The sequence below is a fragment of the Rhinoderma darwinii genome, chromosome 4 (assembly GCF_050947455.1).
Source record: "Rhinoderma darwinii isolate aRhiDar2 chromosome 4, aRhiDar2.hap1, whole genome shotgun sequence".
NCBI classification, from domain to species: domain Eukaryota; kingdom Metazoa; phylum Chordata; class Amphibia; order Anura; family Rhinodermatidae; genus Rhinoderma; species Rhinoderma darwinii.
Window position 1 is genome coordinate 346,277,064 of NC_134690.1, and position 14,415 is coordinate 346,291,478.

The window sequence follows — 14,415 nt, forward strand, 5'->3', positions numbered from 1 at the left end:
ATCCTTACTTGTTGCAGCCGTTTTGCAAATATTGTATATCTTATCTGACTCAGTGGAGCTTGCTGAACATTTTGAGACCAGAATTGTGTAATTCGGCCACTGTTTTCTAATGCAGCCTGCTCAAGCAACAGATGCCGGGGCCTCAAATTTTAGGACGCTGCCGCGGTTGATCTGCGTCACTGACAAGAAGGAGGCCCAGAGAAGAGCCAAGAAGGAGGTGCAAGGTCCAAGACCCTTGGACTGGAGGCAGATGCAGCCAGGTTTAATACAGCTGGAAAGGAGAAGCGTGTAGACAGCAGCGGATAGGCTATATTACTAAAACTAGTATTCAATATAACACTGAGACTATGTGCCTTGCCCTCGGTGCATAACATCACTGGGCTGGATTAAATTTAGCTTTTCTGTGTTAAAAAACTTAGCCTGGCCATGGTTTGCAGCTCCCTGTTATATATCTACTTATGTCATTTGCTAAAACTTCTTAAAGAGACAGGAACATTTTAAAGTATACATATTGAACAAACACCTTTCCAAAGGTAAAGAATCTCCTTCCAAACGAGTCAATACATCCTCTACTATATGCTGATCTTCTTTAAAGTGACAGTACCGCTCCGGTCGGGCTACCCTACCTGGCAATTAGCAGTTGCGGTCTGATGCAGACCCAGACGCTAGAACCTCAATTTCACCCATTCACGAACCGCAACCAGCATGGCACGACCTTGTGGTGGATACAGTCTGCACCTCTGCCATCTTGCCACACCCAGGTATTTCACCGCCATACTATAACGCTTAGCTCTACAAATATTAGGGAAAAGCAACTCAGATGTCTATTTAATATGATCGGTGCCATCCAAGGCGATTACTGCCAGATAAAGCATTCAATCTGAACTAATTCAAGCCCGAATACCAGGGCTGAGCATGGGTCATGCTGTCTAATTCACAAAGGAAGAAAACCAGGCAGGGCTCATCCTCTTAGCATAGTTTACATGAGCACACCGCGAGCCACCAATATGGAAGCCAGCGGCTGACATCATGGTAGTGTCAATTCACAAGCGCCCTCTGAAACAGACCTGTCTGCAGATGTCCCTCCTGCAGGGTTTGCAAATATCAAAATGCTGTTTTCCACGGAACTGTCTAATGCCCCATGCACACGACCATGACCGTAATCACAGTCCGTGATTACAGGCACAGCCGGCCGCGGACAGCCACCCGCATTTGCGGGTCGTGCTCCCATATAAAGTATGGCAGCACGGTCCGTAAAAAGAAAAAAAAAGGACATATCCTATCTTTTGCGGAGCCTTTCAACAGCACGGATACCTTCCCCTAAATATACGGGAAGGTGTCCGTCGGTCATAGAAATTAATGGGTCCGTAATTACGGTTTCTAATTATGGACGAAAACTATGGTCGTGTGCATGGGGCCTAAGGCATTGGCAGACTTTACTAAAAATCCTCAAGATGTTGGCTCTCGTATCTCTGATCTAGGAGATAAATGAATGACATGGCGGATGCTCTGAAGGGGGATAAATTCCGCTTAGATGATCTGTCAGAGATTTGATATAATGTAGCTTAAGCTGGAAGATATTGAGAATAGAGCCCGTCAGGCTAATATACGTGCCCTAGGTATACCTGAAACAATCACAGCTCTGAAGGACACAGTCCGCAACCTTTTCCAGGCAATGCTACCATGTTCAGGATTGACTGCATCCACAGAGCTTTGGGGTGCCAAAAAAATCCTAACATAACAAGGGACATTATTCTTAAAGAGGCTCTGTCACCAGATTTTGCAACCCCTATCTGCTATTGCAGCAGATCGGCGCTGCAATGTAGATTACAGTAACGTTTTTATTTTAAAAAAACGAGCATTTTTGGCCAAGTTATGACCATTTTTGTATTTATGCAAATGAGGCTTGCAAAAGTCCAAGTGGGCGTGGCTAGAGTAAAAGTCCAAGTGGGCGTGTATTATGTGCGTACATCAGGGCGTTTTTACTACTTTTACTAGCTGGGCGTTCTGACGAGAAGTATCATCCACTTCTCTTCAGAACGCCCAGCTTCTGGCAGTGCAGACACAGCGTGTTCTCGAGAGATGACGCTGTGTCGTCACTCACTTCCTGCCCCAGGTCCTGTATCGTGTCGGACGAGCGAGGACACATCGGCACCAGAGGCTACAGTTGATTCTGCAGCAGCATCAGCGTTTGCAGGTAAGTAGCTACATCGACTTACCTGCAAACGCCGATGCTGCTGCAGAATCAACTGTAGCCTCTGGTGCCGATGTGTCCTCGCTCGTCCGACACGATGCAGGACCTGTGAGTGACGACACAGCGTGATCTCTCGAGAACACGGCTGTGTCTGCACTGCCAGAAGCTGGGCGTTCTGAAGAGAAGTGGATGATACTTCTCGTCAGAACGCCCAGCTAGTAAATGTAGTAAACACGCCCCGATGTACGCACATAATACACGCCCAGTTAGACTTTTACTTTAAACACGCCCACTTGGACTTTTGCAAGCCTCATTTGCATAAATACAAAAATGGTCATAACTTGGCCAAAAATGCTAGTTTTTGAAAAATAAAAACGTTACTGTAATCTACATTGCAGCGCCTATCTGCTGCAATAGCAGATAGGGGTTGCAAAATCTGGTGACAGAGCCTCTTTAAATTGAACTACCCTGAAATCCAAGACTAGCAGCTGCCATAAACCACAGGCCCTACCAGGTGTGGAACCATTTGTCCAATATTTCGCTGACCTGTCTCCGGCAACTCTGACTCAGAGTACCCCTGGAGTCTGATATGTTGTTGGTAACGGCTGATGTGGAGTCATTATATACAAGTATCAGACACCAGGATGGGGTGAATGCGGTCCGCTTCTTCTTGAGGATGAGCAACTGGGACAGCGAGACACAAAATTTGATTATTGAATTGTTAGAGTACATCCTTACTCACAATCTTTTTGTTTTCAAGGATACTTTCTATGTGCAAAAGCAAGGCACTGCGATGGGTGCGGCATGCGCTCCGTCATATGCGAACCTGTTCCTTGGATTTTGGGAGAGACAGGTTCTGCAAGGTGGCGGCGCGCATGCCGCCGACCATGTGCAGTGCTGGCTACGTTACATAGATGATGTACTCATCATCTGGCAGGGTACAGAGAAAGCATTGACCAACTTTATGCAAATGCTGAATGCTAATACATTCAACATTAAACTAACATATACCCTGGATAAAAATAGGGTAGATTTTTTGGATGTGACCATTGAGACAGCTATGGGGGGATTCCTACAAACAGACGTATATAGGAAGGAAACATCAGTCAACTCTCTCCTGCACGCCACTTCAGCGCACCCATATTCTACTACAATGGCTGTCCCAGTTGGTCAATTCTTGAGAATGAAGCGGATCTGCTCTTCTGAGGAAAAATTTGAGAAACAATCACAAGACCTCAGAGAAAGATTCCAAGCTAGGGGATATAGTAAAAGGAGCATAAAACAGGGATACAACCGGGCCAAAAAAACAGAACGAAAGAACCTTTTACACCCGATAGGTAGAAGAAAGAAAGATCAGTCGGATAACAACATTAGATTTATTTCCACTTTTAACAACCAGTGGCAAACAATGAGATCAATCTTAGAGAAACATTGGCTGATCTTACATACAGATCCTGTTTTCTCTAAAGTCTTACAGACTAATCCTCAGATGACGGCCAGGAGAAATAAAAATCTGAAAGATATACTAGTTAAAAGCCATTATGTACCTCTACAACTCAACCCCTTCTCCTCACGAGGTCCGATCCAGGGATGCTATCCCTGCGGTGAGTGTGTGGCATGTGCCAACATAATAAGGACAACCTCTTTTACTTCGGTAAAAAATGGACGCAAGTTCAATATCTTACACTACATATCATGCAGCACGACCCATGTTGTGTATTACGCAACATGTGGTTGTCCAAAAGTATATGTTGGCCTTACCTCCAGACAACTTAGGATCCGCGTCCGCGAGCATGTGAGGGACATCCGGGCTGCAGAAAGAATTGATGATCTGTCATTATTAAAAACGATACCCAAGCACTTTAAATCACATCATAGATGTGATCCTAAAACTTTTTTAGTGCGAGGCATTGACACGGTACATTGTGGTGTCAGAGGGGGCAATGCGATTAAAATTCTAGCACAAAAAGAGTGCCGATGGATTATTACCCTTGGTACTCTGACCCCCTTTGGTCTAAATGAAAATTTGAGCTTCTCTCCCTTCCTATAGATCATACTCTTCCACTAGAATCTCTTGCGGTTTTTAAGGCGATTTTATATTCATATTTTAATATCTATCTGTCCTACCTGTAAAATGTTACTAACTTTTTGTTCCCACGTCCACGTTTAGATCTGGTCGTATCCTGTATATGAGGACTGTTTGTTATCGGACGACCGTGAATGTACTTCAAACGACAAGAAGATTTTTCGATTAACTAATAGCAGACATCCGAATGTGAAATTAATAATGTGTACTCATACTACACATTAAGGTGCAAAGTAAGACGGTGGGATGATATCCCGGTCTCCCTCTGGGGATGAGGCCCCGAAAAACTGCCTCTCTATATCGACACTCATATCTGTATATCATACGTTCTTCGCAGTGTGTTGTATGTAAATTCCTTGTCACACTCTTTAGTATTTTCACTATACTGTCATATTAATTATTTTTAGTCATTTATGTAAATTTCATTTATTGGTGTGCACTTTGTATTTTTCTTTGTATTGTTTTGCATGTATTTCCCTTACTGCACTTATCAGTATTTCATTATACTGTCATATTAATTATTATCACCATTATTTAATCTTTATAAATTTATAAATATGAAAATTTCATCTACTAGTGTGCACTTTATACCTTTTCCCCCAATCCCCTCCCTTTCTCCCTCCCCCCTCGCTCCCTTCACCCTTATATCCGAGCGGTTTTGGTCCCGGTCGTTATGAATTGATTATCCGATGATTACCTGATAGATAAATAAATATTTTCATGTGCTTTATATATTAGTATGTCTCACATATATTTATGGAAACATGTATTCGCACTAACTTTCCTCTTTTGCATTTATTATTATTTTTATTATTCTTTATTTTATTTTATTTTATTTTATGCTCAGGAACTCTAAGAGTAAACTTAAGTAATTGAGGCAGATATGATTGCTTGTATAGGGATTATTCTCTGAATGTGCTGTTTAGAAGTACCTGGGGTTTGTACTGAGAGGAGTACCATCTAATTATAGATTAAACTCTGTGATAAAATACAGACCACATCGCTGGGGTTGCGCATGAGCAGAGATGCCGGGCGCGTGTCTCGGCCCCCTCTCGTCTAGACACCCACTGTGCACTTGCGCGATCTCCATGGAGACGCGTCTTTGGAGACGCGCGTGCGCAGTTTGGGAATGACGACTGGTGACCGAGATCCCGTGACTTCCGATGCAATCTCGCGCATGCGCCATGGACCAATGATGAGGTCTGACATCCGGAATTTCACTTCCTTTCCTTCTTTGCGACTCGGGACGCGGGGCAATATAAAAAGGCGGACAGGATAGAGCATAGATTATACCCCCTGAGGAAGCTGAGACAGCGAAACGCGTGTTGGGGTGGTGATTTTGCCTGCACGTGGACCACGAACTTTAGTGCTCTAACCATGGGTGAGTGGACTCTTTCCTGGCTTTATCTGGGGATCCAAGATGAATAGCTTTGCACACTCTGTACATCCTGCTTATGTATTGCAGGGACACTTGATGGTACTCCTTTCGGCTCTTGGGGATTTGTGTATAGTACATTTAAATTATATTGAGTTTTGATGTCTTTTTCCTCTTGAGCAACCTTTTGACCTCTTTTGAGGCTGTTTCAACTGTAGGATACATACAATTGAGGAAAGGGTTTTCTGACTTGAACCCCCTCTCCCTCCTTTTGGAGTGATACAGTTATAGTAGTGTGAGGTTTTAAAAATTAGTACCTGGCAGCTGCTATTACAATTATCTACTAGTTACCATCACACTACATACCTGTATCCTTCTGTGCTATTTACTGTCATACTTATGTCCCCATGGTTACATAATATGACTTGATATTGTATTTTACTTGCCAGTGACCCACGTGCCATTTCTTCTTTTTTAGAAAACCTCGCCATGTTTTTTATTAAGTGTTCGATATGTAAATTATATGTAATAAAATTCGTTTTTTGTACTTTACATATGGCTTTAAGGACTCTTTTTTCTCTAGTTATGCTATGAATCAGCGAGTCTGCTATTTTGTGATATTTTGGGGGTGCTTTACACCAATGTTGGCTGCACCTAACCAGTTACCTGTCCCTGTGAGACATTTGTTTATAGGTACAGAGCTAAGGCTCAAATCTGCTACAGGTAGGGGTTTCCCTTTCATATTGCTTGCAAAATACGTGATAAGGAGTATCTCATCAAGAGCTTGACGGGCAGCTGTGAAATTCTAAATTCGAGAGGGAATAGCTGCTCACACCATTGCAAGGCAAGAATCTCTGTCCCAGAGGCCGATACACTCCTGGCCCACTAAAGCTAAAGGTGAATCACCAACTGATGTACACTTGACTGTACTCTGTTGAACCCTGGATTAAACACGTTTAAAGTAGCTTGACTTCTCTAATACTCCAGTTCCCCTATGTGCCTTGAACGTTCTTTAGTTGCCCTATTATAAAAAAAAATCTCTGTGGTATAGCCTACATATGTTATTGATTTGAATGTGTCTTGGGTTTTTCTATATATTTCTCCCATACTATTCCATTCATGTGAGAGAGTTTTCACGCAGACTGTTTTCCTGGTTTATTGCCTTTTATTTGACATTCAAGATTTTCCTTAAGGTTATATACCTATAATATGTCTCCATAATTAGAAGTCTATTTTCCGTCAGTAGCTGATAGCATATACCCACTATAAGTTACCATAGCATTTACGCCCTTCAGGTCCCCTGGGAACATCTAATACAATCTGGCTTTGCTGCAAACATGCATTTCACATTACCCCCACACCTATGGCGTAGCAGGGTTTGTTGTCAGTTACTACTACCTGTCTTGCACACCCTGTTGATATTTTTGACAATGTTTTCCCTATTATTATTGTTTGTTAACACCGGTTTCTTTTATAGTATTATTGTTGACTTCTCTCGCTCACATGTACATGCCTACACTTGAGATGCTCTCCTGCTACGGATTCTAAACTCCCTTCCTCCATTTAATCGAGTATTCAACTTTCTTCTATACACACGTATTATGTTTAGAATAATCTCTCACAATGTCAGATGTTTTATTTTACCACAATAGGACGTATAGCCTTTCTGCAATATGATATATTAAAACTTGATATTATTTGCATCCAAGAATCACATTTCACTCCTTTCCTCTTGACCTAAATATTTTCATAGACGCTACACGGTGCTTCACCATGTTCCTTTGCAGTCCAAAAGCAGAGGAGTAGATATAATTATTAAGAATTCATTACAGATCCCTAGTGTTGGTATATTGATTTACTTGGTCACCATATTTGCCTTGTCACTTCATATGCTCCTAATGTACAACCAGTTACTTTTAAAAAAAATGCTGTGTGGAGTTGTGGAAATACTTCAGTTATACAAACTTATATTGTGCGGAAACAGAGCTTTTTGCTTACTGAACGTGATGGACTACTGGCGAGAATATAATGGCCCTACCAGAGGCTGCACCTATTTTTCGCTGGTACACCATCATTATATGAGGATAGACTGAATTCCAGCCTCCACACAGTTAGATCCTTTTCATTTAAATGCTGGACACGTCTCTTGTGCTTGGTCTGATCATTACCTTGTCTTAATAGAATTAAGTCTGTCAGGCCCTGCAAAATGCCCATACTGATGGCGGCTAAATAAATCCCTTCTAACTGACACATGAATTACAAAGCGCATTGCCTATATTTTGCAAGACTTTATTTTGTTTAATTTAGCATCAGCAGTAAATTGGACTGGCCATAAAACTATTATTCGTTGTACCATTATCGAAATTAATAGCCTCCTAATGCAAAAGTAATAATGGGCTAGGTAATGTCCAAATGGAACAACCTCCCTTTTATAGTACCAAGGCAGCTCTATGATAGATATTTATATACACAAGAAAACAGAGTCTAAAGCCAATTTTTAACACAAGGTATCACAAATTTTATTAATCATATATAAAACAAACATGTTAAAAAGGTATATGAGTGGAGGACTCTATGTAAATAAAAACACAGAAGCACCAAGAAAACCAGGTTAGATTTTGTTGTAATCCCTCTAGTGAGGGCAACTCACAGGGTAATATATTCTCTAAAATGTCATTGGATTAGTCTGTATGTTCATTATGGTACAGGACATAAACGTCCAGCAAATGCTTATTTGTATAGAACAACAGATATAACCTATAATCAAGTGAGTCAAAGGTCTTACCCATAAAAGTAGTCACTGGTAGCCTGGTGGTCTCTGTGTACTCCCCGACGCGCGTTTCGCGGTATCCGCTTCCCCTTGAGGCTAAATATTATAGGTTGGCAAAGGCAAATAAACTTGATAAGATGTTGGCTTCTAAGCTGAAAGCTCGCCTCCCCTTAAAGATTTGTTGGGACACTTATCCTCCAATCTCAAAACTGTTTATAATCAATTCCAAGCATTTTACCAAAAACTATACTCTCCCCTCAATTACTGCCTACCATGGATAAAACCTCTGTTCTTTCTCAATTACCCATTCCAGTATTAGAGCCTGCAAAAGCTGAATGAGGACATCTCGAGGAACTGGACTTGGTCATTAGCTCACTTAAAGACAAAAAGGTCTCAGGCCCTAAACGGCTTTCAGCCCCTTACTATAAAAAGTTCAGAGGTACCCTGTTCCCGCATATTAAAAAATTGTGTAACCATGTACTTCCGCTGGACATGCTCACTGCTTTACTATCATTTCAAAGCCCAATAAAGACCACAAACCCCCAGCTAAGTACCACCTTATATCGCTTCTCAATATTGACCTCAAAATATTCCCCTCTGTATTAGCCTTACGCCTTAAAGAGGCTCTGTCACCAGATTTTGCAACCCCTATCTGCTATTGCAGCAGATAGGCGCTGCAATGTAGATTACAGTAACGTTTTTATTTTTTAAAAACGAGCATTTTTGGCCAAGTTATGACCATTTTTGTAGTTATGCAAATGAGGCTTGCAAAAGTCCAAGTGGGTGTGTTTAAAAGTAAAAGTCCAAGTGGGCGTGTATTATGTGCGTACATCGGGCGTTTTTACTACTTTTACTAGCTGGGCGTTCTGAGGAGAAGTATCATCCACTTCTCTTCAGAACGCCCAGCTTCTGCCAGATCATGCTGTGACGTCACTCACAGGTCCTGCATCGTGTCAGACGAGCGAGGACACATCGGCACCAGAGGCTACAGTTGATTCTGCAGCAGAATCAGCGTTTGCAGGTAAGTAGCTACATCGACTTACCTGCAAACGCCGATGCTGCTGCAGAATCAACTGAAGCCTCTGGTGCCGATGTGTCCTCGCTCGTCTGACACGATGCAGGACCTGTGAGTGACGTCACAGCGTGATCTGGGAGAAGCTGGGCGTTCTGAAGAGAAGTGGATGATACTTCTCCTCAGAACGCCCAGCTAGTAAAAGTAGTAAAAACGCCCCGATGTACGCACATAATACACGCCCACTTGGACTTTTACTTTTAAACACACCCACTTGGACTTTTGCAAGCCTCATTTGCATAACTACAAAAATGGTCATAACTTGGCCAAAAATGCTCGTTTTTTAAAAATAAAAACGTTACTGTAATCTCCATTGCAGCGCCTATCTGCTGCAATAGCAGATAGGGGTTGCAAAATCTGGTGACAGAGCCTCTTTAATCAGTTTCTCCTGGTATTGGTACACTCGGACCAGGTGGGCTTTATTCCTAGTCAGCAAGCCCTACATAATGTCCATAAGCTCTGCAACATCATAACTTGGGCCAACTCAAATTCTTATTCCATTTCCTTTCTTGCCATTGACATACAGAAGGCCTTTGACAGCTTTCCCTGGTCCTATCTGTACCAAGTGTTGCAATCCAGGTATCCCTGGGGTCTTTTTACTGGCTCTCCAATCTATTTATTTCAAACCGGCTGCTTTTCTAAACGACTAACTGATTCTTCGTCCCCTATTGCCATACACAGAGGAACCAGACAAGGATGCTTGCCTTCCCCAGATCTATTCACCCTCGCAATTGAGCCATTGGCTATTTTTATACGCACAAATCTAAACATTTTTAGTGTGGCAATAGGGGACCGGGAATATAAAGTCAACTTGACAATGATATGCTCCTGAACATCACTAAACCACTGACAACTCTACTTAACCTCTCCTCAGTTCTATCATCTTTTGCTAGGCTTTCCAGTTTGAAAATAAATACCTCTATATTTAAAAATACTCTTCTGTAATGTCCCCTACCAGTAAACTGATAGAGCTGAATTTTGGTTTTAGGCTATGGGTCACTATATCCCTTATTTGGGCATTAACCTCTCTAAAACCATCAAGTGGAATTATCTTGCTCTTTTACCTAAAATGGCCAAAGACCCAGAGTCTTGGAACTATCCCACATTATCTTGGGTTGGTAGGATCCACACAGTGCCCAGGGTCCTCTACTACTTTAGAACCCTTCCAACTCCAACACCTGCAACTCAAAGTATTTATTTTCATTTGGGCAGGAAAAAGGACATGTATATCTAGAACAACCATGTGTTTATATAAACGGGTAGGCGTCGGGGATTCCGCTCGAGGAGCCCCTGATGTCACTGTCCATATATGGACAGTGATGTTAGGGGCTATGAAGGGGGATTCCGCTCCGAGAGGAGCCACTGACATCAAAGGCTTCTCCAAGACAGGAGTCCCCGGCCAGGAAGCTTGTGCTGCTCTGGCCCAGGACTCCATATTTGAATGCTGAAGCAGGGAGATGACGGTTCCTTGCTTCAGCATTGGACTCAACTGCATCTGCGTCCTAAGGATGCAGATACAGTTGAAACCGGGACATACCACAAGTGTAAAGGATCTGCCAGGCACAACTTCTGTGTATACGCCCATAGGTAATCAGTCTGCACCTGAGTCTATGTCTCTGAGACTGACTCCATCTTCCACCACTCAGAATGGCAGGCTTAGGAGCGGGAGAGCCTATCGCAGCCTGGCCAGACAGAGCTAGCTCCCGCCCTCTGTCTATTTATACCTGCCTTTCCTGTTCCTCCTTTGCTTGTGATTCTTCTCGTGTGGTTTCCTGGCCCAGCTACAGCTTCTGACTATTTGATCCTGCTCCATACTGACCCTGGCTTACTGACTACTCTCCTGCTCTGCGTTTGGTACCTCGTTCACTCCTGGTTTGACTCGGCTCGTTCATCACTCTTGTTGCTCACGGTGTTGCCGTGGGCAACTGCCCCATTTCCCTTAGCTTTGTGTACCCTTGTCTGTTTGTCTTGTGCACTTACTGAGCGTATGGACCGCCGCCCAGTTGTACCCCGTCGCCTAGGGCGGGTCGTTGCAAGTAGGCAGGGACAGAGTGGCGGGTAGATTAGGGCTCACTTGTCCGTTTCCCTACCCCCATCGTTACAACAAGTGTCACTTTGGAGTCTAGGCTTATTTATTTTGGTGGTGTGATTAAGACAGAGAAAAAAATACTAAATTTTTCTGTTCAAAATGTAACTAAAAATGTGTTCAAAATGTTGGCAACTATGAAGATCCACCCATACTTACCTTGCACTCTTCATCTGATGTGCACATGTTGGACTGACATTACTCACAATGAATGGACTAGAGAGCAGGCTGTGCTCTTGGATCTCTCTTAGATTCTGAATTGGAAAAAATGTAAAAGAGCAGTATGGGGATTTTTTGGCGGTATAAAATAAGACACTGTATGGAGATATGCCTGGTATGAGAACGAATCACAAGAGGAACACCAATCCACACGTGCGAGGTTTCATTCTATGATTCTTTGTTTTGGGTTTTTTCAAATTTCGTAGATACTGCCTTAGGAATCATTAACCCCTAAATGAAAAAGGCCTTAATGACCTGCTAAATTTGTCATTTTTTGCCTCTGCATTTCAGCAGCCTTAACTTTTTAATTTTTTCATTGACGTGGCTGTATGTGGTTGTTATGGCCGAGGTCACGGACCGCAACCTCCACTTATCTGCCTTCCACAGATCTTCCTCTTCCTGCCGGCATCTCCCTCCCTGGAGACGCTGGCACATGCGTCTGCTCTGTCCCGTAGTGCTCACTAGAGGGCACTTGCTGGTTTCCGGCCTTAAAGGGCCAGCGCGCGCTTATGTAAATAATGAATTTATTATTCCCAGATCACCCTGAACTATAAAAAGGGCCCTACCCTTCTGATCCTTGCCTGAGCGTTGTTTGTAATACCCATGTTAGTCTTAGCAAATGGTCCCTTAGTGTTATCCTGTTCCCGTTATTCCCATGCCCTGCTACCTGTATCCTGTATCCGGTGCTGTGTTATTGTTCCCTAGTCTGTTTAGTGACTTGGAGTCGTGTCCTACTAAACCCGTTGCCATCAACCATGTCCGGCAAAACCTACTGAAACCGTTGTCATCCACTACATCTGGCGCAACCTACTTCACCCATTGTCATCTGCCACGTCTGGCGCAACCTACTGCACCTGCTGTCATCTGCCACGTCTGGTGCAACCTGCTGCACCTACTATCATCTGTGCCAGAGCCCATGCCACCATCTGGACTATTTCAGGTACCATTGCGCTACGAACTTGTATAGACTTTTGCATAAACTGTGACTTGGCCAGCTACCTCTCCGCTACGACGTAGCGGCCTAGTGGGTCCACATACCCCTTGATTGTGACACTGGGCAGTTTTCCTATATTCACATCGTAAAAATAAATTATAACACATACACAGGTTTTTTTATGCAGTTTGGGGTAGAAAAAAAATCACTGTGTATGTTTTATAATTTATTTTTACGATGTGAATATAGGAAAAAACGATTTTCGTCATTGTTTTTTTTTTTTATCCCGTTCACCTTTCACGCTAAATAACCTGTTAAATTGATTCTTCAGGTTATTACGGTCATGTAGATACCTAATATGTGTAGCTTTTTTGTTTAGTATTGGCAATAAAATGTATTGTACGCAAAATAATTTTATCAAATAATCTTTTTTTTAATCCCACTAAGGGACAACTTTATTTATAACTCTATTTTTACTTATAATGTATTATACTCCTGTATGCTAATACATGATCTTCTGTGTCACTTTGACACAGGCTGCTATTAGGGCAGCACATAGTGTGCCCTAACAGCAGGCAGCGTCACCAGTGACGCGATTGAACAGGGGAGTCCCCTTTGATCATGCCACGGACACGGACCGTGGCGATCAAGGCGTTAAGCAGCTGGGGTCGGAATGTTTTCCGTCCCCAGCTACGTTCAGCAGGCTGTTCTAAGTTCAGGAGCTGTCAGTAACAGCTCCTGTTTAGAGGATGAGCGTTCACAGGAGCGCTCATCAGCCTCTCGTACAGCGATGCCAAAAGACGTCGCTGTAGATGAAGCACCTGCACCGCCTGCCATGAGAAGACAGAGGGTGGTCGTTAAGGGGTTAATCATGTTAGACTACCCGATTTATAAAGGAAAAGATGCAATGAAAAATTCAAGTGGCTATTTTTATTTACTTACCATTTTTTGCAGTATAAGAAAGTGCCACTAGATGGCCACAATGACCAAAATGTCAATATAGCAAGAACTTACAAGTTAGGCCCCATGCACCCGAACGTATTGTTGTGGCCGCAATTCACCCGCAAATCTGCGGGTGAATTGCGGCCTTATTCATTTCAATGCGCCCATGCACACAACCGTGGCTTCCACGGTCCGTGCATGGCCCAGGAGCCTGGACCGCAAAAAGAACGGACATGTCTTATTACCGCCGTGTTTTGCGGTCCATGCTCATACAAATTAATGCACGCGGCCATGTGCACGGCCCACAATTTTCGGCTGATAAGTTTCTAAGCCTCTGGACACATCTGTGCTATGGCTTTTGTTTATATAACAGAAGCCATATCGCTGTGCCGGATCCGTCGTATATGTCCTATGACTCCCCCTCTTGGAGTTCCGTCAAGGTTTTTCTCATTTTTGCGCTGGGTAGCGCTGCATGCTGCACTATTCTTGACATCAAAAGTGACGAAAAGCTCTCACTGAATTTTATAGCGCAGCTGTAAATATAGCCTAAGGTCTAGTTCACATCACGTTTTAGCCATTCGCTTTAACGTGTACGACAGGAGCTCCCGATGTACTGTACATGCAGAGTGTCCTTTTGGCCAACGTCAGGCTGTTTTTTTTTAGAGGATAAAATAGCGTAGTGGACTACGCTACTCCATTCTGAATAACATGCGGTATATGTTTTTTAAACATAGGAG